The sequence below is a fragment of the Eubalaena glacialis genome, chromosome 3 (genome assembly GCF_028564815.1).
Source record: "Eubalaena glacialis isolate mEubGla1 chromosome 3, mEubGla1.1.hap2.+ XY, whole genome shotgun sequence".
In the NCBI taxonomy this organism is placed as follows: Eukaryota; Metazoa; Chordata; class Mammalia; order Artiodactyla; family Balaenidae; genus Eubalaena; species Eubalaena glacialis.
In genome coordinates this window covers 103,204,285-103,232,275 of record NC_083718.1, presented here as the reverse complement: position 1 = coordinate 103,232,275, position 27,991 = coordinate 103,204,285, and the positions used below count along the sequence as shown (strand labels likewise).

The window sequence follows — 27,991 nt, the reverse complement described above, 5'->3', positions numbered from 1 at the left end:
AAAATGCAGGATATTTTTATGGTCTAGCCTTGGAAGTCATATAACATCGCTTCCACCATGCTGTAATGGTCTGGGTTGTCACAAAAGCCCACACAATTTCAAGGAGTTAGTTAGTACCTACACTCTACCTCTTGGTGGGTTAATTTCTAATTTCTAGAAAACATGTGGCAGAGAGCAGAATGGTACTTGCTAGGGGCTAGAGGGTGGGGGAAATGAGGAGAGGTTAGTAAAATGTTGCAAACTTTCAGTTATAAGATAAAGTCTGACCATCTATATGTATAGCATGTATAGTGTGGTGACTATTGTTGATAATACTGTCATATAATTGAAATTGGCTAAGAGAGTAGATCTTAAGCATTCTCACCAAAAAAAAAAAAAAAACCAGAAAAGGTAAATATGTGAGATGGTGCATGTGTTAATTAACTAGATGTGAGAATTCTTTCACAATGTATATATAATATCAAATCATCACATTGTGCACATTAAATACATTACAATTTTATTTGTCAATTATTCCTCAATAAAGCTAAAAAAAGACATAGAAAACATGTAGGACAGGAGCATTTTTGTGTCCTTCTTTGAAAAACAAAATATGCCACTGATGCCATTTCTCTCCTCTGACCACAATAAATACCGTCCTTCACATTTGTAAAATATTCTCCCCTCCTCTCTCAACCCCTCCACATTATCACTGTATTATAGAATAAGCCTCACACTCAGACTTCAGGTTTGTTAGTTCCATGTGTACTATTTTATTTTACTTAAAAAATCAGTGAACTAAAGAGATGATTATGACCTCTCCATACACTCAGCCCATAATGATAGGACAAGCATAAGACAATCAGTATAGACACTCCTGCTAGAAACAAAGGGAAATGGGAGGTTCACAGCAGTCACTGGTCCATGTCAATCCTAAAACCCAACTGGGCACATACTTTATCAGTTTCTTGATTATGGATAATTACTACTCTGAGTGTTGTTCTCTGGGATCTTGGCTTGACTGCCTGAGATCTTATTTCATTCTTTCTTTTCCATAAAACCAACCAAACAAACAAAAATTTAAAAAAACTGAGATTGAAACTGAGTTACCTTCTCATCCTGCTTCATGTCTATAAAATGATGGAGACTCAAGGACCTTTATCCATTTTGTACTGTGTCTGTCCCTTTTAGTACAAGCTGGCAGTACTTCCACCAACATGTTTCTCTTAAAGTGTTGTGGGTTATTCTACGAATCTTACTGTGATTCTCTCCACTAGACAAATCCACAACCTTTTGAGGCTGTTGTGAGACAATGTATCTAAGATTCTTAGAAGCTCTGTTGTTTAGTAGAGAGAATCTGTGAATCATTTCTTTATGATCTTTAGGGGGCCCTTTGTCTGAAAGGCTCTATGAGTCCCAGACTTATATCTTCCCGAGGGCTTAAAAAGGATCCTAGATTCCCACTCAGGATTTGATTAGCCTGAGGCCCTTTCTTAATCTGAAAATCATTTGTCAAGATTATCTAAAAATGAGAAACAATTTTATTTTTTAATCCAGTACATTTTGGCTTTTTTATATTTAACAGTTTCTCTTTAGCTCATTTCTATCTTCCTACATTTTTCCAGGAGCAACAAGAAAAACACAGGCGTTACTTTCAATATTTTGCCTTTAAGTGTGCTTAGCTGTATCATCACAATCATTAAGTACATTTCCTGTTATCTACTTTCCTGCAGGTGACGGAGTTGGCAGTCTTTCTGTCCCACAGATCTCCTTCCCTTCAATTTTTAATATCATTTTTCTTACTTTCCTGTAAGTCTTCACCAAGAGCCTCCTTGAAGTCCTTCAGGGCCTTAGAGCTTACTAAGAGTCTCCTTAAGCCCTTCAAGCTTCTGCCTGCCCCTCAGTCCCAAAGACAATACTACATTGGAGGATTTTTAGAGCAGCACCCTAGATGCAGGTGCTAAAATCTATTACAGCTCATATTCCTGCATAATAAACCACCCCAACATTTTATTACCACACACATTCTATGAATCAGGAATTTGGGAAGAGCCTAGATGAATGGTTCTTGTTTGAGTCTCTCATGAAGCCGTGGTCAGATAGTAGCTAAAATGGAGGAGTTGGAAGCTGGTCGGGCATTACTCTCTCTTCACACAGTCACACTGATTCTCCGTGTTTTCTCCATGTGGGGTAGTTCGGGCTTCCTTTCCATGTGGCAGCCTCAGGACTTCAGCATGAGTGTTTCAGTAAGCAAGGTGAGCAATGCATAGTCTTTTCTTACTTAGCCTTGGGGATCATGCAGCATGATATCCATCACATTCTATTGGTTATAAGTAAGTCATAAATCCATAGATTTAAGGGGAAGGAAATTGGATTCCACACTTGAAGGATGTGTCAAGTTTCTAGAACAGAGTTTGGCAAAGTTTCTGCAAAAGGGCAAAGAGTAAATATTTTAGGCTTTGCTGGCCACATACAATCTTTGTCACGTATTCTTCATTATTTTATAACTGTTAAAAATGTGGGAAAAAATCCTTGCTTGTGAGCAGTAAAAATAAAAAGAACGAGGTGGTATAAATCTAGGCTGATTTGCTTCATACTCTGTAGCTTGGCAAGTTCCATTCTAGAAGAACATGTGGGATGAAGGATATTGTTGCTGCAGCATCTTTAGAAAATACTGTATACCACAACAATAAATATGAAAGAGACTCTCAGACAAGATGACCACTGAGGCTGGATATCAGAGTGTATAAAGTAGAGTAGAAAATTAGACTCAGTGTAAAGAATAATAGACCATGCATACTTAATAATGTTTTAATATTTTATTCTACACATTCATTATCAGTTCTTATGTCCATATTTATAAAATAGCTTCTAAGTTCTGGAGGCTGTATGAGGCATTGGTAATATACAGGTAAGACTAAGATATGGACCCTATATTTGAAGAGTTTACATTCTGTTAGAGGGACACACACATAGATACATGATAGAAAAGCATGATCAGTGTTGCAGGAAACATTTATGCAAAGTGCTCTCAGAGACTAATGAATAAAAGGAAAATTTGTTTTGTCTTGAGGGATGACTTCAAAGAAGAGGGAGTATTTGAAGGATGAATTTAAGTTATTAAGCATAGAAAGGGAAAAAAGAAAGAAGAAATGCAAAATAAAATAGACGTGAAAATGCATGCTAGGGATTTCCCTGGCAGTCCAGTGGTTAAGACTCTGCACTTCCACTTCAGGGGGCACCGGTTCGATCCCTGGTCGGGGAAATGTGATCCCGCATGCCACATGATGAGGCCAAAAACAAACAAAAAAACAAACAAACAGAAAACCCAACAAAACAGAAAATACATGCTATATTCAATGAACTGTTATTAGGTTAGGATTGCAAAGTTTTGAATAAATGGTGTGAGAATAGTAAAAAAAAATAGATAAAACCAGATTAGGAGGGATCTTCAATAGCATGCTAAAAAGTTTGAGGCTTTTGCCCAGGATTTTCAGACCCTTTATCTTGAATTCTTGGGATTCATCAGAGGTGCTCCAGAATGTAGTGAATAAGAAGATTCATGGGGCAAAACTCTAGACCTTTCACCCTCTACCACTCCCATGCCTGCTTTGGCTCAAGAAACTCTCTTTTTATCTATGGACTTCATTGCAGAGAAAACAATAAAGAGCCATTGCTAACATGATAAAATAAACTGATAATCACTGCTATATGCAAAGAGGAGCCATCAAGTGTTTTAAAGAAGGGGAATGATGTGCTGAATTATGTGTTTTTTTTTAACTTTTTTTTAATTGGAGTATAGTTGCTTTACAATATTGTGTTAGTTTCTGCTGTACAATGAAATAAATCAGCTATATGTATACATATATCCCCTCCCTCTTGGACCTCCCTCCCACCGCCCACCATCCCATGCATCTAGGTCATCACAGAGCACCAAGCTGAGCTCCCTGTGCTGTACAACAGGTTCCCACTAGCTATCTATTTTACACATGGTAGTGTATATATGAATTATGTGTTTTAAAGTGCTATTCTGATGATCTTGTGGAGAATGTGCAGTTTGGAGGAAGTAGACATGAAAAGCAGGGACACCAGTTAGGAGGCTGGTGAGTTGAAAAAGCCTCAGTTAAAGGCAGTGGTAGTGCAGTTTTTAATAAATGCATTTAGGAAGCATTTTTAAGGTAATGCAGAAAAAAAACTGGATGTGAATTAAAAAGGGAAAATGTAGCCAAGTAATGATTCGTAAGATAATTGCAAAATTTTCTCTGATGCAAATAGCATAAGAAAAGCAGGTTTGGAATTTAAGGAAGATAATGAGATTCATTATGAACATATTAGGTTTGAGGTATTATCAGAACAATAATACTTAGTAAGCAGCTGAAAATACAAATTGGAGCATGAAATAAAAGTTAGAAAATCTTCAACAGAATCCAGCTAAAGACTGGAGAGCAGATGACATCCCCATAGGACAAGTGTAACAAAAAAGAAAAATGAAACAAGACTGACCCCTAGGGAGTCAATCATTTAAGAGGTAATGAAGGAGAGTAAAAAGAATAATTGAGAAACAGAGAAAAAGGATCAGGAAAGATCAATCAAAGAATCCAAGCTAAAACAGAACATGAGAAAGAAGTAGAATTTGATTCAACAGAATCAAATTCATCAGAGATGAAATAATGTAAAATAACTCAAAAGAAGCCACTAGTTATTGGGATGAGAAAGTCATTAGGGAGTTTTGCAAAAAGTTTCGGTAGAAAGGTGGGGAAAGAAGTCATATTTGGTATGTAATTTCAGGGCTGTATTATCTTGGCTAATCCTGTATTTCATATTACTTGTTGGGTCAATTTATATTGACTTAACAAGTGCAGAAATTACCTCTGTTAGAAGTTCTCAAAGAAATAAATAAAATCAATAGCACAGAAAAATTACTAAATTTTAAATTGTAAAATTAAAATTTGCATTTAAAATAAATCCCTGAAATTTTTCAAGTTTAATTTTTTCATAAAAATAGGATATATTTCCTATTTTTTCCTAAGGAAATATTGAGAGAGCATACTATATATCTGAAAAATGTACATGGAACAGTAAACACAGACATTCTGATAAAACTACTAGATTATAATAAAAGGAAAATATCCTTTAGGCCTCTAGGAAAAGTCACTTCTAAGTGAAGGAAATCAAATTATTATTAGACATTTCAATAATAATAATTTTATGCCAGAGGACAATGAAATAACACATTTAATACTCTAGGAAAGAAATGTGAGCCTGTGATTTTATATCCAAATAACTGACTTTCAAATAAAAAGACTGTGTACTGTTATAAATATACAGGTACATAGTATTTTCACAATCACTTCCTCAGGAAGTATTATTTCCATACACATTTCCTGTGGAATCTATTAAAGAATTAGATTAGTTTACTAAATGACAGAATAACATCAGCATGAGTACTGGTGATAAACATAAAAGATACATTTTCTTTCAGAACCAAGATTAGACAACGATTATAAAAAAGGACACAAGTGGTTATAATAACTATTATCAAAGAGTAAAGTATGACATACCTATCGCTCTGATGATGTAGAAAGAGTATATTCATAAAAAAATAAGAAGAAAAGTGAAAGGATCATATGAAAGGTAGAATAAACTTGTTTCAAAGTTATTAATTGAGACTAAAATTTATTATTATATATCAGGTACTGTGGGAAAGGGAGGGGAGGTCTAACAGCTAATTTCCTTCTTGCTCACAGGAGGGTACCAATACACAGTGAAAGGAAAAAAAGGTCATCAACTTTATATATAGTTATTAATGAAAAGCAAATATTGAAATAAAAATAAAAACCCTTATATAAAAATAAAGGTTGAGTAAATAAATAAACCACATAATGAAATGATTATATAAACTATATAAAATGGTTAACACAGAACAAACATATCAATCGTATCAACAAGTGCAAATGAGCTTAACTAATCTATTGAGTAAGAATATTTTCATATTGCCTGGCAAGCAGCATATTAGATAGTAAATTGGCAAAGGGATTCATTTTTTTTTTTTTAGGCCTCGCCGTGCAGTGTGCAGGGATCTTAGTTCCACCCCCTGCATAGGGAATGTGGAGTCTTAGCCACTGGACCACCAGGGAAGTCTCCAAGGATTAGTCAAATAAAATATGGTATGTCCACCAATGAGACAGGGCAATAGATGGTGTGGATGTCACATAATTAGATACAAATTATTTTTAGTTCATCTGAAGTAACCACCATTCTGAATCTTATATTCACTCTCTCCTTTATTTTATAGTATAATTTTATTGCACCTATATGTGTACTATAGAGTATATTTTTGAATTTTAATTCTTTTGATTTATTAAAAATCATGTGTTATGTCTTCCGTAGGACTTATTTTTCACTTCTATTAATGCTAACATCTATGTGGTTCTACTTCATTTGCTCTGACTGCTTCATAATAGTTGTAGCTCTGTGTGTGTGTGTGTGTGTGTGTGTGTGTGTATGTGTGTGTTTGTAAACTTATTCGTCCTCTTTTCCATTGCTACCCACTTTTTTTTTTTTTTTAATTTATTTATTTATTTATGGCTGTGTTGGGCCTTCGTTTCTGCGCGAGGGCCTTCCCTAGCTGCGGCAAACGGGGGCCACTCTTCATCGCTGTGCGCGGGCCTCTCACTATCGCGGCCTCTCCTGTTGTGGAGCGCAGGCTCAGTAGTTGTGGCTCACGGGCCCAGCCGCTCCTCGGCATGTGGGATCTTCCCAGACCAGGGCCCGAACCCGTGTCCCCTGCATTGGCAGGCACTCTCAACCACTGCACCACCAGGGAAGCCCCATTGTTACCCACTTTTTATTCTTGGTTTCTGCTATTGTAAATAGTTTTATTGTGGGTGGATAATCCTGTACCTAAATGAGGTAAGGAAATATTTTCATCCTTTTTCACATAGTTAATTACGTTTTCTAACTTATTTTGTCACTCATTTGACCTGCCAACTCTGGCTTATTCCAAGTTTCATACTTGCATAGGTCAGTGTGTGGGCCCTCTATTCTGTCCCCTTGGTCTATTTCTGTCAATATATCAAAAGCTTAATTACTATGGTTTCATAAGTGCACTTCTCTGCTCTAGGATCCATCCTCCTATCTCTTCTTAGTTTCCTATTGTCTTTCAACAGATCCTCAGCCTTTCCTTGTCTTTCAGGATCTTGACACTTTTGAAGTACTGATAAGTTATTTTTCAAATTCTCTCAGTTTGGGTTTGTCTGATATTTTGTCATAATTGGACTGTGGTTATGTTTCTTTGGCAAAAATACCATAGGAATCGTATTGCATTGTATTGTATTGTACCATAGGAATGATATTGTGTTTTTCTGAGTACATCATATCATGGAGTTCATGATGATGTTTTTTACTGGTGATGTTGTCATTGATTACTTGGTGAAGGTGTCTTCTGTGGGCTTCCTCTAGCATTACCATCTATCACTTTTTAGTTAATAAATATTTGGGGAGAGATACTTTGATATGATGCAAATCCCATTTCTCCTCAAGTTTGCACTAACTTTAGCATCCATCAAGAGATCTGGTTTGCAGAAATGATTACTGTGATATTTGCTTAATGCTGATTTTCTATTTTCCTCTTTCCTTCCACATTTATTAACTGGAATTATATGATAAAGAAGAGCCATCTCTTATCTCCAAATTGAGTATTTATTTATATCAGTACAGACTTGTGGATATTTCTTTTACTTTATGGGTTAAATTTCAATATTATCATTATTTATTTTGATGTTTAGACTGTTCCAGTTTGGACCATTAGAAGTGCCTCCAGGTTGGCTCCTGTGTCCTTTTGACAAGCCCTTATGTTTCTCTGAGCATTTTCTTATTTTCTGGAACCAGGCTCATTATTTTTTCTGCATAGTCCTGTAATTAACCACTTCTCCAAGAAGCCCCAGTTCCATTTATTGGTGAATATTTAGAAACCAAGATAGAGATGCTAGGTATGCATTTGGAGGCCATTTTGAATTTAAGAATCGCATCATATGTTAAAAAGCAAGACTCACACTCACCAAAGAAAAAATGCTTTCATTCTGAGGGAAATATGGGAACTGAAAATGAGGGAGATTCAGATTTTATACACATATGAAGACCTGTTCTCATTGAGTATAATTGTCCACATTATTTTAAATATTAATTCCCTTTTCTCTTCATTAGCATATGCAGATGATTTTGTCTAAGTTAAGTTTATATGGTACAACCTCACCATAGTATGAAATTCCAGATTAGGGAAAGGTTTTCTCATCTTGAGGGAATCAGCGAAAGTTATTCTTGTTCATTGACTCTTATTGGCAATTGAGAAAAATCCAATGTTACAAGCAAAAATTAAATATATAAACAAAATAGACAAGGAAAGGTGGCTTTTGTTTATAATTTCACATATCCTTGGGAAGTACAGGCCTCAGGGACAAGTGGAGCTAGGAGACCATTTAAACATGTTCAGGACTCCGGCTCTGTCTAATGTTACAGCTTCTTTCTGTGTTGTTGGATACAGGTTTCAAATTACTTTCTTAGGAACTTCGCTTCTGGCAGCTGCCATGCCTCCTGTAGCATAGCTTAGTCATCAAATAGGAGTTGAATCTCATTATGCAGCCCAGTCAACAAAAGCATGAAGATGGACTATTTGGCATGGCTTGGACTATATGCCTATCCCTGAACAAATCAACAGGGATCAGGAGATGTAAATCCACAATTAGGATCCCTCACTAGAATCATATATGGTAGAAGTGTGGGAAAAATAGTTCCCCCCAAAACGGAATTTGGTCTCAGAGAATGAGTACTCAGAATAAAAACCAAGGTCTTTAGTCTTAGACAATAATTTAAAAAATAGCAACAAATCCATTACATGGGTGGGTGGGTGTGTTTATGTGTGTGTATTAGGGAATATTCTGTGCAAATGAAATTGGAACCTGGAAGTCAAGGAAGCACAGGAAAGCATGATGTAATCAGAGGAGCCTGGAGGGCAGAATGTATGTGGTGTACAGGATGTACAAGATGTTAGGAGATGAGGTGTGTGTAGCAAGAATATGAAGTATGTCACAGGAGATAAGTTCATAAAGAGCTGGGTTAACAATTTATTTATTTTATTTTTTTAATTGAAGTATAGTTGTTGTACAATATTATTAAATTATAGGTGTACAATATAGTGATTCAAAATTTTTAAAGGTTATATTCCATTTATAAGTTATTATAAAATATTGGCTATATTTCAGTGTTGTACAATATATCCTTGTAGCTTAGTTTATATCTAATAGTTTTTACCTCTTATTCCCTTACCCCTTTATTGCCCCTCCCCATTCCCTTTGCCCGCTGGTAACCATTAGTTTGTTCTCTATATCTGTGAGTCCGCTTCATGAAATGCTCAGAAGTTTGAACTTTATCCTGGAGTTGGTAAGATCTATTTATATATTTATTTTTGTCTTAACTAGGGCAGTGACATTATCAGATTGCATTTTGCATTTTGCAAAGCAATCACCTTGGCAGTGGTTATTGGATGGGTCAGGGGCAGAAACTCCTGTTTGGGTGAGGAAGGAGAGAGCTCCACCTAGGGGCAATAAAAAGGGGAATAAAAGGAAAATCAACAAATTCTTCAAGCTTATTTTATTTGAAGGAAATGGTAAGTCAAATAGGACTCCTGGTTTTGGTTTGGCCAAATGAGCAAATGGTTATATTATTCACAAATAGTGTGATCATCCATCCTCATTTGCCTAAGACTGCCCAAGTCTACATGCATTGTACCTGCATAGGAATTAATTAGTGACCCCTTCACTCTCAAGTGTGTCTTGTCTTGGTCATGAGATTATTTATAGAGAGTAAGATTACAGAAGCAGAAATGGATTTGAGGGCGAAAATAATAAACTATTTTAGAATACATGTTTGTGCTACATCCAATTGCAAATGACCATACCAATCTGATTAAATGTGCCAGTGTACTATTAATTTACCTATGTTGATTAGATCAGTTGTTTTGCATCCTGAATGAGATTTGGTTCCTAAGTGGAACTGTTTTCTTCACTTTGTTCCTTCTCTACCGACTACCTCTTTAGCTCTAACCAACTACCTTGTAAATGTACAGACTTAGGCACAGGAAAGCTTGAGTTAGAATATATGTATCAATTAGCACCAACTTACTACAATTCTTGGGAAAAACCTCACAAACTACAGTTCTAATGGTTATGGTCAATAGCTGCTTTTGCATGTGAAGTAAAGCATATGTGCAGTGAACATATTTTCTAAACCAGAACCTTAGATATTTGATCTGATAAAATTGTTTTGTGATGCTTCTCAACATAAAATGCAGAAAATGAAGTAGACTATAGATAGTAAAATATTATATTTTCTGGAATTTTAATGATTTACATGGACAAAGGAACGAAATATTTGAAAAAATACATTTTCCTTGAAGTATAGGAATTATAGTCATCATAAGATTTCAGGATAATTTAGGAAATATTCTTTTATTTCTTATCTTTTTTAAATTTTTTTTTTAAAAATTATTTATTTATTTATGGCTGTGTTGGGTCTTCGTTTCTGTGCAAGGGTTTTCTCTAGTTGCGGCAAGTGGGGGCCACTCTTCATCGCCGTGCGTGGGCCTCTCATTATTGCGGCCTTTCTTGTTGCGGAGCACAGGCTCCAGATGCGCAGGCTCAGTAATTGTGGCTCACGGGCCTAGTTGCTCCGCAGCATATGGGATCTTCCCAGACCAGCGCTCGAACCCGTTTCCCCTGTATTGGCAGGCAGATTCTCAACCACTGCGCCACCAGGGAAGCCCTTATTTCTTATCTTAATTAACACCTTTAATGTAAATTATACTGATTTTCTTACTTTCATTTACCCTTTCACATTTCATTCTGAATATCTTCCACAGAATATAAAATGTAGCACAGTAATTTAAAAATTATAAACCCTTTCCCCTGAATTTAATTAAAAATATTTGCTTTGTTAGATTTCCTCCTATATTATGTATATACATTCCTTAGATGCAAAATAAAAAATTAAACCAGAATATCTTGAAAAGAAATTCATTTATTCTTCAAATACTTCACTCAGCTTCGGGATATATTCTTGTTTCAACAGCTATTTACTTCATAGTTTTATAAATGCTTCTGCTATTTTCGAACACAGTATTTACTGCAAAAAAAATTTGTTATAGTTCTACAAATCACTTAAGAATTTTAAAAATGCAAGTACATAAATATTCTTCCTAATTTTTGCCATGTGCAAAAAAAACACAAAACCTGATCATTCCAATGAAAAACTAATAGACATCCTGAAAAATAATGTTAAATATTCATCTGAACCCCCTAATCACTGTGAATTAGTGAACAGATATGGGATAAATTGAGCTTTAGTGATATACTATAAAAATAGTAGCTTAAGTATTTTTGGCTTTATAAAGAATGATAGAAAGTTTCCCATGTGACTGATGGTAAATATTTTTAATATGAGAATGTAAGTTTAAGCTTCAAGAACTCACGGAGATGGGGAGATGTTAGTCAAAGTGTACTACTTTCCTGTTATAAAATGAATAATTTAATGTAATTTAATGTACAGGATGATGATTATAGTTTAATAATACTGTATACGTGAAAGTTGTTAAGAGAGTAGACTTTAAATGTTCTCACCAAAAAGCAGAGAAACAAAATGGTAACTGTGTGAGATGGTAGATGTGTTAACTAACCTTATTGTGGTAATCTTTTTGCAATATACATGTGTATCAAATCAGCATATTGTATATCTTAAACTTACACTTACTTATGTCAATTATATCTCAATAAAGCTGAAGGAAAAGAGGCAACTGAACACTCAAATTATAAATAATGCACATTTGCTCATTTGAAAAAAAAAGAATTCATGGAATGAGAATGTTGTGATTTATTTTTAAAAAGGAATAGGATCTATAAGCTGAATCTACTGTGGTTCTGATAACAAAGCTGATGTGTAGGTGGTAGGTTGTTGTATTGAGCTAAAAAGGCATTTCATAAAAGGAAGAATCAGATAGGAAAAAGAAAGAGCAGGCAGAAGAAAGCAGAGTGAGTTGACTCAGGAAAGGGAGGCAGAGAAAGCCTCATGAGAAAAGACATGACAGTAAGGAAGGAGACATGACAGGAGGAAGCCAAAGAAATAATAGGACAGATTTGGGTCTGGAGAGAGTGGAAAAAACATTGAAAGTGTTGCTAAAGTATGATTCCACATAATAACTAGTGGAAAAACCTGCTTCTGAAATGAAGAGAAATACTGGTCACATTTTTAATGTGGGCATTATTCTAGTTAAGATGGTGAGATAAGATACCTGTAGCCAAAATTGTGTGCTGTAGGAGGTCATATGATTGAAAGCTACACTTTCATTAGAAACTAAGAGATTTCCTATTATATGAGAAAGGCACATATATAGAACACGCAGGGCTATTCTTCCCTCCCTTTTCCATAGCAAACAGGTAATACATTGTGATCCTTTTCTCTTTGGAGCCTGGATGTGGTCTCACGACACTTCTCATTACAGTGCTTCAGAGGACCACTGCCAACCAAAGCTGGCACATGACCGACAACCTCTTTCCCTGATCTATGTTGAATCTGTAAGCTTGTACTAGTCAAAGCAACATAATATAATCATATTATATGACTAGAAAGGCATCAAACAATATTGGGTTTGTCACCTGCCCACAATTGTTGAATCTTTGCATTAGAACCTTCCCAAATTCTGACCTACAGTGCAGCTAAAAACAGAACCACTGGGAGAGGTTTTATAAAGGGGGGAAAATTCTTAGGTCTAACATTTGGGCAGTTTGATGCTCTTTTCTATTTTCTTAATCTTCTTCCTAAGATGAGTATTATGGATTGAATTGTGTCCCTCCCAAATTAAGATATCAAAGCCCTTACTTCCATTACCTTAGAATGTGACTGTATTTGGAGATAGAGCCTTTAAAGGGGTAAGTTAAAATGGGTTCATTAGTGTTGGTCCTAATCCAATATGACTGCTGTCTTTATAAGAAGAGGATTAAACACAAGACAACACAAACTGAAGGGTGACCATATGAGGACACAGAAAGAGGGAAGAAATTTTAGCTCTCACAAGAAATCAAGCCTACTGATACTTTGACGTTAGAACTCTAGCCTCCAGAATTGTACTTTTTTATGGCAGCCCTAGTAAACTAACAAAATGAGAAACATTTCCCAGTTCAACACATCACTTTAAAATGCAAAGATTTTAACTGACAGATCACTCCATTTTTATAAATTCTGCCTTTTCCCCCCCATGACTGCTTTTTAGAGGTAAAATTGCCATGAAATCAAGCCAAGAATTTATCAAAAGCTTTGTTTTTAACTGAATGTTATGTGTAGCAGATGATTTTATTAGTGGAGTCTCCTATCAACACTACATTTTGTGTCTTTAACTATTGTATATTGTGAATTAGCAAAGCATTATCTCTTTCCTTCATTTCATTGCATAGTATATTTTTACAAAAATATAATGCATAGCATATTTATACAAAAATATAATTTTTCCCGTTCATTTTATCCAAATGTATTCCATTGTATTTAATTATCTTGCTCATAATTTTCACTGAATATACTTTCTCTTTATACAACAAGTAGTATACTAGAACTACTTTTTACCTTTCTTTTGAATTATATATTTCTTTTTGTTGCTTTTGGCTAGTTTTGAAACCTGATAAAGCACTTAAGACGCTACTTTCACATTTTGTATAATTTCATGTTTAACATTCATAGTCTGTGCATTGGTATATAGACATTTGATGATATAATTGTTGTTTCCGATTTTCTAATTATACTTTTAAGTTAATTAATAGGAAACTTGTTCATCGTTAGGTTTTGTTATTTTTTTACAGCCCCTTCCTCCTGTTCCCACATCATTAGTGGAGTTCTATATAGTACACTTTTCATGCATATATCTGAATATATTTTTCCCTTTAAAATCAGGTCTACAAATACTCAGATCAAAAAGATATATTCTTTCTAATAATTTTCTCAATAACTTTGGTATGTGGGTATCCTCATCCTTATTTTACAGATGTGAAAATGTGGTGAAGATAATGGGTTTATGTCCAAGAATGGAATTGCTCTTAAAAACTAGGAGTAATATCACTTAAGAATCCTAAAGAAAAAGAATTGGTCATCAAGGCACATCTGACTCAACTGGTCATATCTGTGAATCTACAAAGATTTTTTAAAATTAATAAGCTCATTATTTTTCTTGACATCCACAAACAACACCAGCATCTTCTGGCTTCTTTTCAAGCAGGAAAGATAACCCATTACCCAATGAGACACAGATATGTGTGCATATTTATACATTCAGACACACATGAATGACAATTTTAAATTCTATATCTTATCAAAACAATTGCAAATCACTCTCAAAGTAACATGCTTAGGTTTTCGAACCATCTACCATGCTTGTTTACCTGCTGAATATGCAATTAGCCTTCAAAACTCAGGTCAAGGATTACCTTTTTATAAAGCATCTTCTGACTCTCTCTGATTAGCAAGGACTACTTCTTTCTATGTAAAACTTTGTATTGTTGAACATTTGATATCCTATTGTCTGTATTTATTTGCATTACTGCATTTTATTGGACCATAAAAGCTCCTTGAGTATAAGAACTTATTCATCTTTATATGTTCAGTATTTAGCACTGTTTGGCAAATAAGTACTCGAAAATGTGTGTTGGATTAATGAATAAATATATATGAAGTGAAGTCTCTAGATATAAGCTAAATGAATATGGTTTTTGCAAGGTTCAGACAACCTAAAAAATTTTGTGCTTGCATTTTTGCATTGAAAAGTGAAGTGTGTTAATGTCTCTTAACTGTTAAGAGATGGAGCTGGGCTATTAGAAATAAGACTAATGAGTATAATGCACATGGACCATATCTCATTTTTGCGCCCCAGAGCCTACTACGATAGCAGTAAGGGTAAATGATTAATGGATAAAAAGATGATTATGTGTTCATTTTTTACTAAGAAAATAAAAATATTTGCAGTTTTGAATGAGATAATATGGAGTCAATATATTTTTGAAATTGCTAAAAGTGTTAAATAGCAAATATAGAATATGTAGCGCACTGATTTTTTAAAAAATCAAATCTCTGATTATGTAATAAACTGGTTTGCTTACCTCTCACTCTTGGTACAATTAGTATGTAAGGTGAAAGAAAAAGAATACACCTATTCAGATAGAATTGTGTTTTCCTAAAATAGATAGAATTCTTTGCCAGGATTCTGAGGGACAGTAGTGTTACGACTAAGTGTATGTAAGGGCAACTTAACTGAAATATCTTCCATATTTCTGATCACTGGTGGTAGTCTGGTTGGCTCATGAGCATCTACGTCCTTGCTCAGTGCTCATGAGTGTTCCTTTTGCTTTGCCACACAATACCAGAGGACGACTTTTCCAGATGGAGGATAAATATTCTTTAGTCAAAGATATAGAAAATGAAGCTAAAAAGGAAGGAGAGAACTTTATAATATAATTTCAGCATATTTGCATTTCATCATCATTTATGTACTTCACTTTCTATATATTTCTAACTAGCAGTCTCTATTTCTGCCATCAGGAATCTATGCATTGCAAACTCAGACTTGTGTAAAATGATGAAATTCTGCTTCCTGAATTTTAAATGCAAAATCTGGCATGCTCATTTACATGAGAGGAAATTTGTGGTTCTGGCCAACAGCCACATTTCAGTACATTCAAAAACATATTTAATTATGAACAAAAAAGTATAATATTTAAACAAATCAAATGGCATACTTTTTGTACACAAATCAGTTGCATTTTTGGTTATTTCCTCCTATTATTATCTGACATTTGTATTCTGCTTTGGTGAACTTTGTTTCCTCACTGTCTCCCACTTGCCATCATTCTTCAATCTTAGCCTGTGGATCTCTAACAATCTGGAGCACCCTCACCTTTCTTTTCTTCACTGTTCAAGTTCTCCATATTTTATAAGACTAAACACTTGTTTTCTTCTTACCAAAAGCCTTTCAGAAAGATTTCAGTCCCACTTAAATTTCCTTTTTGCCCCTACTGACAATTACCTCCTTACTCCTTCTTGTTTGAAATAAATATATCTTATTTCTCTATAATAATAATGAGACTTTTAATGACAAGGACTATGTCCTATAAATTTTTAGTGTTTTCTATTTCACTAAACTTAGTGGTAAGAACAAGATTCAACAAATATTATCTGAACTGAAAAAAACAGATCTTGAAAAATGCATTTTATAGTAGAAAAAGTTATCAAATCTTTATGACGAATGCTTTAAGACTGAGGAAGAATAAAATTGACATGGCAGTATAATAGAGGCTACTAAATTGGGAGCTGACATTGTGATCACAGAAATTGTATACCCTGATGAGGAAGTTAATATAGAACACACTCTATTTTGGTTATCTATTGCTGAATAACAAACCTCAAATCTTAAACCAACAACAGCCATTTATTGTCTTTCATGGTTTTATGATTTGTCTAAACATGTTTGGGGGGATCTTCTGTTGCATGTGGACTTGACTGGGGCTGCAATCACCTGGAAGCTACATGGAAACATCCAAGGTGTCTGACTTGCATGTCTGACAGTTTAATAATGGCTGTTGTCTGGGAACTCAGGTGAGGCTGTTGAGCAAAGATCCCTAGTTCTCACTACGTGGCCTCCCCCTATAGTTTTAGGGACAGCAGTGTCTCCCTCTCTATTAGTAGAGAGGACCTCTCTCTATAGCTTGGGTTTTTCACAGAATTACAATTAGATTCTAAAATGGAGTGTGGCAGGTGTGTGAAAGTAGAAACCACAAATCTCTTCAGGTACAGCTTTAGAAGTTACAGAGCATCACTGCCTCCAGATTCTGTTGGTTAAAGCAAGTAATACGGCCAGACAAGAAGAAATGAGGAAAAACATGCCATTTCTTGATAGGAGGAGTGGCAAAGAATTTGCTGTCATCTTTAATGAAAAATCATCTCTTTGATTTTCAACTAAAATCCTGGACATTCAGCAAATGACTACCTAATTAGCTGATACTTTGAAGTTAGACTTTTCAACTTTTAAAAGTTAATGTAAATGACTGCACTGGATTTTCTATCTTGCGATGTTAAATTGCACTTAGATGACTAAAGTATTATTTTTAGTGAGGAATATTTCATAATATTAATGTGCTTTATCAGATTTGTGTAAAGCAAATATAATTACCTCTCTTCTTATACTTGTACTATCATATATATAACTTTTAATTTTTGTTCATTTTTTCACCTGTCCACTGAAGAAGACAAAATCCAGAGATTTCTTACAGATTGTGCATCCCAAATGGTGGTCCCAGACAACACGTCAATCAGCAGCACATATCATTAAAAGTTAGAATGGTTTCAGGTCATCATTGCCTATTTTTTTTCCAGTTTGACAGACCTAGCCGACATTATTCGTCGAGATTCCCACAAAGTCTCCTAAGGTGATATGATGTTAATAACTCTGTGAGTCCCTGAAATGTTAGGGTATAATCTTAGTATAGAAACCACAGAAAACTGAAAGCACCATCAGACGTTTTCAGTACTGAATTGAGAATCTAGCATAATTTATCAGAGTTAGCAGTACAGATAAAATAGTTACTTGTGGTTTCTTATAAAAAGACTACCATCGTGGCTAGACTTAGAAAAACAGTATCATTTTCATCAGCAACTACAAACCAAATACTATAAAGATTGTCTTAAATTTTCTTTCACACTGACCCTATGACTTAAAATGTACATTTTAGAGAAAAATATATAAATAGTTAAATTATAATACTTATATAATTATAGGATATATTTCTAGCTTAGGGAAACAGAAGACAGATTATTAAACTACTTTTATAATTTGTACTACATTTTTATCATTCAGTTTTTTTAATTCTTCATTTTGAAATAAATTCAGACTTACAAAAGAGTTACAAAAATAGTCATAGGATTCTTATACGCCTGACATTCAGTCTCCCAAAATGTTAAATTCTTACATAACCACAGTGTGATTATCTAAACCAGGAAATTAATACTCATATAATACTGTTAAATAATCTACAGGCCTTATTTAACTAACATTAATTGTCACAGTATCCAATTCAAGATCACAAACTGAATTTAGTTATCATGTCCATTTAGCTTCCTTTAATCCCAGACAGTTTCTTAAATTGAAGTCATTTCTATCTGTGTTGAGAGAATGAAAAAAGTTCCTAAAAATACATGCAACATTACCATCATTTTTCGCGTATCAGTATTAATTCCCCTTTATGTATTAGGATCTGAAAAAAATTGTGAAACTGTGCTCAGTTGCTTTTTAGTCCCCAAAATAGCTTCTTATGAAGTGAGAGAGTGGCATAGACTTATATATACTACCAAATGTTAAATAGCTAGTGGGAAGCAGCCGCATAGCACAGGGAGATCAGCTCGGTGCTTTATGACCACCTAGAGGGGTGGGATTGGGAGGGTGGGAGGGAGATGCAAGAGGGAGGGGATATGGGGATATATGTATACGTATAGCTGATTCACTTTGTTATAAAGCAGAAACTAACACACCATTGTAAAGCAATTATACTCCAATAAAGATGTTAAAAAATAAAATAAAATAAATTTAAACCAGTAAAAAAAAAAAAGCTTCTTACAGATAGATGATATCCAAGGTAACTCAGCCATTTCAAGGACATGAGTTTGGCCACTAGATGACAATAGAATCCTTTTCTTTCAGTCTTGCCCAGGTTTCCAGTTTAAGGATTACCACCAGTGGCATCTTAACCAAAGGCTTTATAATATTCTAATACTATCTGGAGATGACACATTATGCTAGAAGATTCAACATTGTACAGATCACACTGTCTTATAATTATCTGTTTCAGTGTCTGTCTCCCCTACTACACTGTGAAGTACTTAATGAGCCTGGTTATCTTTTATTTATTCTTACATTCATGATATCCAATACTACAGCCAATAATACATAGTTGACTGTCAGTACATGCTTAATATATATATTGCATATATATTATATATTTATATATATATATATATATATATATATATACAAAATATACTATATATATATATATCCATTATACCTTTAAAACAACTTTCAAACAAAATAAGGATTAATAAATTGCCAAATGTTTTATGTACGCTCCATACCATTTAATGCTTTGTTTTTCAACAGAATTGAGATTTACCTCTAAATCTGTTCTTTGCAGGCTGGTTTGGAATTCTTTATTGGTCAGTTGCACCAGAAAACAGTACTTAGTGATTTTCTAGTCTTAATGTTGAAGGGTCTTCTATCTGACTCATGCAATCCTCTTGATCATCTTTTAACCAATGGTGACAACATAATATAGGTTTAGACCAATTAAATGTAAATAGAAGTAGACTGTGAGCTTCATATAGAGCTTTTGCTTTTCTTATATAGATGTCATCTTGTTCCCTTCTTTCATCTTTCCATTGAAATGAGTGCAATAAGACTCCTTTAAAATGAGGTGCTACATTAGTCATCTTGTGATCATAGGAGACACAAGTGAAAGCCAAGGACAACAGCCAAGATTATAGTTCCACCTTTATTGAGCTCCTGAAGAAATGACAGCAATTGCCTACATCTGGAGTGTTTGTATATGAGATAAATAAGCCCTATATGTTTGTGCCACTGTATCTGGGCTTTCTGTTACTTAAAAGCTTGATTCATTCCAAACGGATAAAAAGTCTGTAAGTAATTTGGAAGTAAAAGCTATTATTCTTTGTTAACCAGTTTTTAAATTCCATGAACAGGTAACATGTTTATCTTTACTTTATATTAACTTTATAGTGACTAGTAGAGAGCCTCATACATATTAGGGAGCTGAAAAATATTTGCTTAGTAAATTTATGAATGAATAATTTCTGAAATTTCTAGGTGAAGCTTATTTTAAATTGAAGTACTTTTTGAGATGGCCATCCTTACTCAGAAATAAATAAATAAATAAATAAAATTTTCAGGAATCAATAAAAATATAAAACAAAAGGACAACCTATTGAATGGGAGAAAATATTTGCAAATGATATGACGTGTAAGGGGTGAAATCCAACATGCATAAACAGCTCATACAACTCAACATCAAAAAGACAAACAACCCAATTAAAAAAATGGGCAGAGACCTGAATAGACATTTTTCCAAAAAGGACATGCAGATGGACAACAGGCACATGAAAAGATGCTCAATATTAGCTAATCATCAGGTAACTACAAATCAAAACCACAATGAGATATCACCTCACAACATCAAAAAAAAAACACAAGTAACAAATGTTGGCAAGGATGTGGAGAAATGGGACCCCTTGTACACTGTTGGCCAGAATGTAAATTGGTGCAGCCATTGTGGAAAACAGTATGGAGGTTTCTCAGAAAACTAAAAACAGAACTAACATATATGACCCAGCAATTCCACTCCTGGGTATATATCTGAAGAAAAGGAAAAACACTAATTTGAAAAGATACATGCACCCCAATGTTCACAGCAGCAACTATTTACAATTGCCAATATATGGAAGCAACCTAAGTGTCTATCAACACTTAATATGAATGGATAAAGAAGATGTGGTATATATATATACAATGGAATATTACTGAGCCATAAAAGAGAATGAAATTTTGCCATTTGCAGCAACATGAATGGATTTGGAGGGTATTAAGCTAAGTGAAATAAGTCATGTATCAATGTCTTTTGGAATTAGAGTTTTCTCTGGATATACGGCCAGGAATGGGATTGCAGGGTCACGTGGTAGTTCTATTTTTAGTTTTTTAAGGAACCTCCATACTGTTCTCCACTGTGGCTGCACTAAATTACATTCCCACCAAGAGAGTAGGAGGGTTCCTTTTTCTCCACACCCTCTCCAGCATTTATTATTTGTAGACTTTTTAATGATGGCCATTCTGACTGGTGTGAGGTGATATCTTATTGCAGTTTTGATTTGCATTTCTCTAATAATTAGCAAACTTGAGCATCTTTTCATGTGCTTATTTGCCATCTACATGTCTTCTTTGGTGAGATGTCTTTTCAGAACTTTTGACCAGTTCTCAATTGGGTTGTTTTCTAACTCTTGAGTTTTAAGAGATCTTTATATGTTTTGGATACCAGTATTTTATCAGCTATGTGTTTGCAAATATTTTCTCCCACTCTGTGTCTTGTCTTTTTGTTCTCCTAAAAATAATTTATTTTTCAAGAAAATAAATTTGAAGAACAATAATATAACAATTTTAAGCTGTAGTCATAATTTGTAGAGATTCTCCACAGCAATAAAACATTATGTAACTATAAGTATTTACATGACTAAGGAAATATAATAAATAATATAATATTAAATAATCCTCAACTATTTCTGGGCAAATTACCTCCCATTATTTGAAATAATTTCTGAAAAAATGTGTGCTTATGGTAGTGTTGGGTATTGGTATTGTTGATTAATGGAGGTAAAAGAAATAAGATGCTTCCAGGGTTTTTTAGAATATAATGTTGCCGAAACTGACAAATGGTTTATAACTATGAGCTCTTCCTTGTTTCTAAGTATATACACCACAAGCAGAGGCTTGGAACTTTTCTAGTGTTACAGATGAGAGTGGGTTTCATGAACTATTTATTGATAAACAACCTATTTATTATTGAAAAATAAGGAATTCAATAATGCAAAAAGAGTTAATTCAATGTAATTTATGCCCACTGGCCCAATTATAGGTTGATTTTGATCAAGTAACTGAGAATACAGCTGTATTAGGCAGGATTCCCAGTTTCAAGCAAGCTACCTCTGGCCCATTTAAGCAAAACAAACAAACTTTTTAACATATTCATAGCACAATGTGACAAAGATGGATAGCTATGGAACAGATTTGTACTTTCTATTCTGTCGGATAGAGTTGTTGCTGAGGAACTGCTGCAAATTATGGACTATATCTCCCTTCACCTGTGAATCCATGTGGGTCTGGTGGCTGGATCTCATCTAGGATTGTGAGGATAAGTGATGTGTGTCACTTCATAGAATGGCTTTAAAATGGAGTAACTTCTTCATTCCCATTTGTTCTTACTTTAACTGCAGATGCTGACAAAGCCTTAGGGGGAGATAGAACATAAAGATGAAAACAGCCCAAGCCATCCACTAACTAAAATACCGTCGAAGTTCAGTGAGTTGATGAGAAATAAACTTCTATATTGTAAACCACTGAAGTTTTGAGTAGTTTATTCAAGCAGCTACAGTTACCTTAACTGATATATGCATAGATTTGCTGGAATTCTAGATGATCAGGCTTGGAAAACTGGCAATGATAATGGAAAAGTAAAAGTGAAAACCACAGCCAAATCTCACTACTGAATCAGTTGGGTGAAGACACTTCTGTTTCCAAAGCTGAACACTAGAAATTGTAACTTTGCCACTGGCACTGGACACTGGGTTCAGCTGCTGGCTCTGTGGCCCCTGGCACACCAGAATACTTGAAGTTGCTGCAGTCTCTGCAGCTACTATTAGAATTTGTTTTCTATCACATTTAATTTATTGTATAAATAACTTCTGACTCAAAGTCCCAGGTGAAATTGGATGAGCTTATGTCACATACAGGTGTCTAGTGTGCAATGTTGGGTGTTGGAAAAATGAGTATCTGCCCTTTGGGGCCTTTATAGTGGGAGGTGATCACCTAAATTCCTATGCTGAAGAGTCATCTGATTATTAGGTTATTCAGATATACACTAAACTAGCAATTAAGACATTAATTCTGAGAAGTGTACTAGTTACCCATTACTGCACAACAGATTAATCCCAGATATGAAGGACTAAAACAATAAAATTTAGTATCTCACAGTTTCTATGAGTTAGGAATTCATGAACAACTTAGCTGAGCAGTTGTGTCTCACAGCCTCTTATGAGAGACCTGATAGGGGCTGCAGGAATCTGCTGGCTTGACAGGAGCTAGAGGATCTGTTCATAAGATGGCTCACTCACAGGGTTGTTGGTAGGGAGCATAGGTGGACCTCTTCATAGGATCACCAGGTGACCTCATGACATAGCAGCTGGCTTCCCCCGAACTACATAATCCAAGACAGAGCAAGAGAGGCAAATGCCACAATTTCTATTATGACTTAGCCTTATATGTAAGTCATACACCATCACTTTTGTCATATTTTATAGGTCACACAGACAAACCATGAAGCAATATCAGAGAGGACTACACAATGATGTGAATATTGGGAGATAAGGATCATGGGGAGTTATTTTTTGGACAGTGGCCACCACAGGAAGAGTGGAATTTTGTCACTCTATACTTCAGCTTTCACTACAGAATTTTAATTGTGGAATCAGTAAGGTACAAATAAGAAGAGGGTATTTTATTGATCTGGGTACTACCAACTATTTCTCTGAGTTTACCTCTTTAATTGCTATATCTACCGATTTCCGGGGTTCCAGTCAATTTTGCCGGGAGACGAAGAGCTCCTCTCAGCTCTTAAAAATGACTGCCAAGGCGAAAGAGAGAAGCCGAGTCCGGCCTCATTTCCGGTCCCGCCGCCTGCCAAACCACTTCCGGTCCAGCGGCCAGAGCTGGGTGGGGCTCTGAGCGTCACGTGTCGCCGCCGCTGACCAGGTGTGGTGTGGGGTGCCGCCCCGACTCTCCCGTCTTGCGGTGCCCAGGGCAAGGTGGCAGTAATGCTGACGCTGGCAAGCCAACTGAAGCGGGATGATGGTCGGTCTCAAAGGGTCCCTCCCGGGAGTCAGCCACAGCCTCTGACTCCACTCAGTGGCTTTCGGCGAGAGACAGTCTACTTGTTAAAGAGATTGCAGAACTTGAAGCTAATTTACCTTGTACATGTAAAGTGCATTTTCCTCAACCAAACAAGCTTCCTTGCTTTCAGCTAACTGTAACCCCAGGATTTTTTGGGTTTTTTTTTTTTTGGTTTTGTGTTTTTTGATAGATGAGGGTTACTACGAGGGTGGAAAATTTCAGTTTGATACTGAAGTTCCTGATATGTACAACGTGGTGCCTCCCACAGTGAAATGCTTGACCAGGATCTGGCACCCCAACATCACAGAGACAGGCAAAGTATGTCTGAGTTTACTGAGAGAACGTTCGATTGACAGCACCGGCTGCGCTCCCACGAGGACGCCACTGAAGGATGTTGTTTGGGGATTCAACGCTTTGTTAAGTGATCTTTTGAATTTTGATGATCCACTGCATATTGAAGTTGCAGAACATCATTTGCCAGACAAGGAGGACTTCCGGAATAAAGTTGAAGAGTACATGAAACATTATGCCAGACGATAGGACGAGAAGACTGCAGCGCCGTGGACTGTGCGTTATAAGTTTGTCTCCAACTGAAACAAAAAGGGAGCCTCTTCCCCAGTCCTCGCGCTCCCCTCGGTCCCATTGGGTCCTCAAGTCCTGTGACCATGTTGTCCTGAGGAAGAACCTCTTCATGACTGCCCATTGTAGATGGAGAGTTCTACATAAATACAGCAAGAGAATTTGTTTGGGGTTCTCAAGAGTTGTCCCCTTACCTTAACATGCTTACTTTTTTGAAACTGTACTGTATAGGCTGGTGGTGAGATTCTCGAAAAGTTGTAATGAACTCAGAATTGAGGCTAGATCTTGCTTCTTTCCCTTCTCCCAAAGTCAGTTCCCTGCACAGGTCATGCTAATGATGTGCTCAGTGTTGCTCACAGGTTGGCGATCAGAAACCCACTACAAACTGTGATTGGATAAAAATTCTCTTAGTTCCTTCCACAAATGTTAGCCTTGCCTAGATGTCGTGAAGCTTCCTAAATGCATAACCATTCACTGTAGATCACTTACTGAAATGTGTATTTTATTTAATGTAAGTATGCTTTGGAACATACTTTGTAATTTGTACGATTTAGTGCTTTAATTATTTTTTTCTATTCTCAATTTAGTTTTTATTTTCATTTTATTTCATTGTATAGAGCAGATAGAAAGATGTTGAGTCAAGCAACTATTGAAGAGAAATACAAAGAAAATATGAAAGAAAAAAAATGACTGCCAAAAGCATTGCTGATAATTTCTATACCTTCATATTTCCAAGGCAGTATCAAGCAAATGGGCTGGTAAGAACTGGTAAGAATGAAGAGGTAAGATGAGAAGTTGATGCTGTTCGGTTGTCTGGATGACAGTTAAAGCACATTATTTAGATGCCAATGCCTGAGGGAGAAAAAATTACAGAAATATGCTGAATATCCAAAAATAATGATGGACATTCAGGACCAGGATGGAACGCATGTATATTGGGAAAATACCAGCAGAGAAAAGAATGCATGGTTGGAGTAGATAACAAGGAAAAGTGCAGAAGGATATAAGGCATAAAGTGGAATGGGGGAACAGATCATTTAGGGTTTTATAGGCAATTATAAAGACACTGGATTTTACTTTGATATAAGAATATTTTGGAGGGATTTAAGTAAATGAAAAACATTTAAAAATAGTTTAAGGAATAAGTGAATGCAGAGAAATAGAATAAGAAGATAATGCAATGATAGAAGCAAGAAATGATGGTTGGTTGAACTCTAATAATATCTCGGAGTTGGTGAGGTTGGATCAGATACTGGATATATTTTGATGGTGCATATGATGTGAGGTATGAGAGAAACAGATAAGCCACAGATGATATCAGGAGGTTTGCCTTGAGCTCCTAAAGTAAGGGAAAGTTTTTTTTTAAGAAAAACCTTTTATTAATGATGGGGAGGATCAAGAGATTGGTTTTGAACCTGTTACATTTTTTTAAGGCAAGCTAAACATCCGGAGAAATTTTGATTAGGCAGTTTGATATACCAAACCTGGACATTCTGAGGTGTAGAGGAAGAGGATGGAGAATCAGAAAGAAGACTGGGAAAGAGACAGGGTGGTGTCTCAGAAACCAGTTGTAGAAAGTGAGTCAAGAGAATGGAACCATTAAATTGTACTAAAGGGTTGAATATGGTGAAAACTGAGTTTAGTCATTGTGACCACTAACGACCTTGACAAGCTTTGTTTTAGATGAATAGAGACTACAATCCTACTGGAGTGAGATCAAAGAGAATGGGAAGAAATGAATAAAAAGTAGCAAGGAGATATACTGCAAAGGAGAGTAAACAAAGGAATGATGTCTGTAGAGGGATGGGTGGGGATGGGGGGAAAGAGAGGGAGAGGGAGAGAGAGAGAAAGATTTTTTTTCCCAAGAGGGAGAACCCAAAGCCAAGTAGAAGTGTCTGGTACCTAATTAGTTTGTGGAATTGAGACGCTTTATTTATACTTATTTAATCCTTCCTTGGTTTTCTTACAGGGATAGTTTACATGTAACTGAATTTTCATTCCAAGCAACTGAGACAAAATAGAAGTAAGAAGAAGATTGATTTTGTTGAAAAATCATAAGAAATCTGCAGCTATACTCTCTTAGAAAACTCAGAAATGCATGGTATATAGTTAAAATCTTAAATTTAAATACAAGTCTTAAAGGTCTCAAAGTTTTATTCATATATTTGTCCATCAAAAACGTTCTTTTGGGGACAACAGATTTAGTCTCAGGGTGAAACAAATTCCACTGGCTGCTGGCACAGAGTTTCTCAATCTGTGAGCCACTGGACCTGGTGTTTTGGTAAGGAGTTCACAAAATCTAGTATAAGCATTCCATTGTCTGCAGACCAATAAATGAAGGCATTGTACCTTTAATATGTGACATAAGTAAAGATATCATCCAAATAGAAAGATTGGGAACCACAATTTAGGGCTGTAAAGTATGCATATCTATCTCATTCTTGAGTCTATAAATTCATCCAACCATACTCTGAGTTTCTAATTTTGTGCAAAGCAATGTACACAAATAAAAAATGTATTAACCCTAAACAATTGTAATTTGCATGTTGTGCCTTAAAATAGGCTTTCAAAGTTATTTGAATAGTTTTACTGGGATCTGATAGTATCTTATTTCTGCAGGAGACAAATTAGTTTAGAGACCGTATCTTGGCTTGTATAGCAATTACTTTTTAATCAGTTAGAAGTTGACAATTTACTACATTTTCTTACTTACATTATCTTGGTTTTGGAGTCAGTAATAACAACAAGATACCTTGATCAGGAAAATCCTGGTATTTACAGTTGAGGTAATAGCAAAATAAGATAGTCCTTATCTGATAAAAATACATGCAAAGCAGCTTTTTTGTCTTACACAGTAGAAAAATAAGAAACAGGTTAGTTCCCTTCTCTTTGTTCCCACAGTTTTAGAACTGTTTACCCACACACAATATAAACCAGATTAGTTTCTGATTACATAGAAGGTGATTCATGCTATTTGGGGGATTACATTATATTTTTAGGATTATATCATATTACAATATGTTTTTATTGTGAACATTTATACAGGAACATTATGGAATAATGAATGACTATATCCTAAAAAAATACAATACACATTGACTTAATTCCTTGAAAATACTTTATAATAAGCATTTCTTATGATTTATAGGGAAATTAGTAGTTTCTACATTTAATTTATTCTTTAACTCACTATAATTTGGATTCCTTTCTTAGCATCCCACCACCTAAATAGCTTTTAATAAAAGTTGTCATTGAACTACTAACTCTGTCTGTCTTTCTCTCTGCTTTCTAGGTTTTAACGTCCAGGGGATCTGTCTGGCATTTTACACTTTATACACAATTCTTCCTTCTCGGACGCTCTCCTCTCTGGGCTTCTGTGACAATACAGCTTTTGGATCTCTTACCTTTCTGAGTCATCTTTCTCAGTTTCTTTATTTATCTGCTTGTTTAATTTTTTTAATTTTTATGCTCTTTGTTCATTGTTTGTTTGTTTGTTTATACTCTTTCTTATCCTGATCTTTAGATATTTTTTACTCTGCAGGCTTTTGCATTCAGGTGACATCTTTAAAAAAAATTTTTTTTAAACTCTACCAGTACAGTATTTCTTAACTCTGCCTTTGCATTACAATC

At 35.2% G+C, this 27,991-nt stretch overlaps 1 pseudogene; it reads left to right on the top strand.

Moving 5' to 3' along the window:
* The first annotated feature begins 23,706 nt into the window (after positions 1-23,706).
* On the top strand, positions 23,707-24,322 carry LOC133087121 (NEDD8-conjugating enzyme UBE2F-like; annotated as a pseudogene).
* The last annotated feature ends 3,669 nt before the right edge of the window (positions 24,323-27,991 follow it).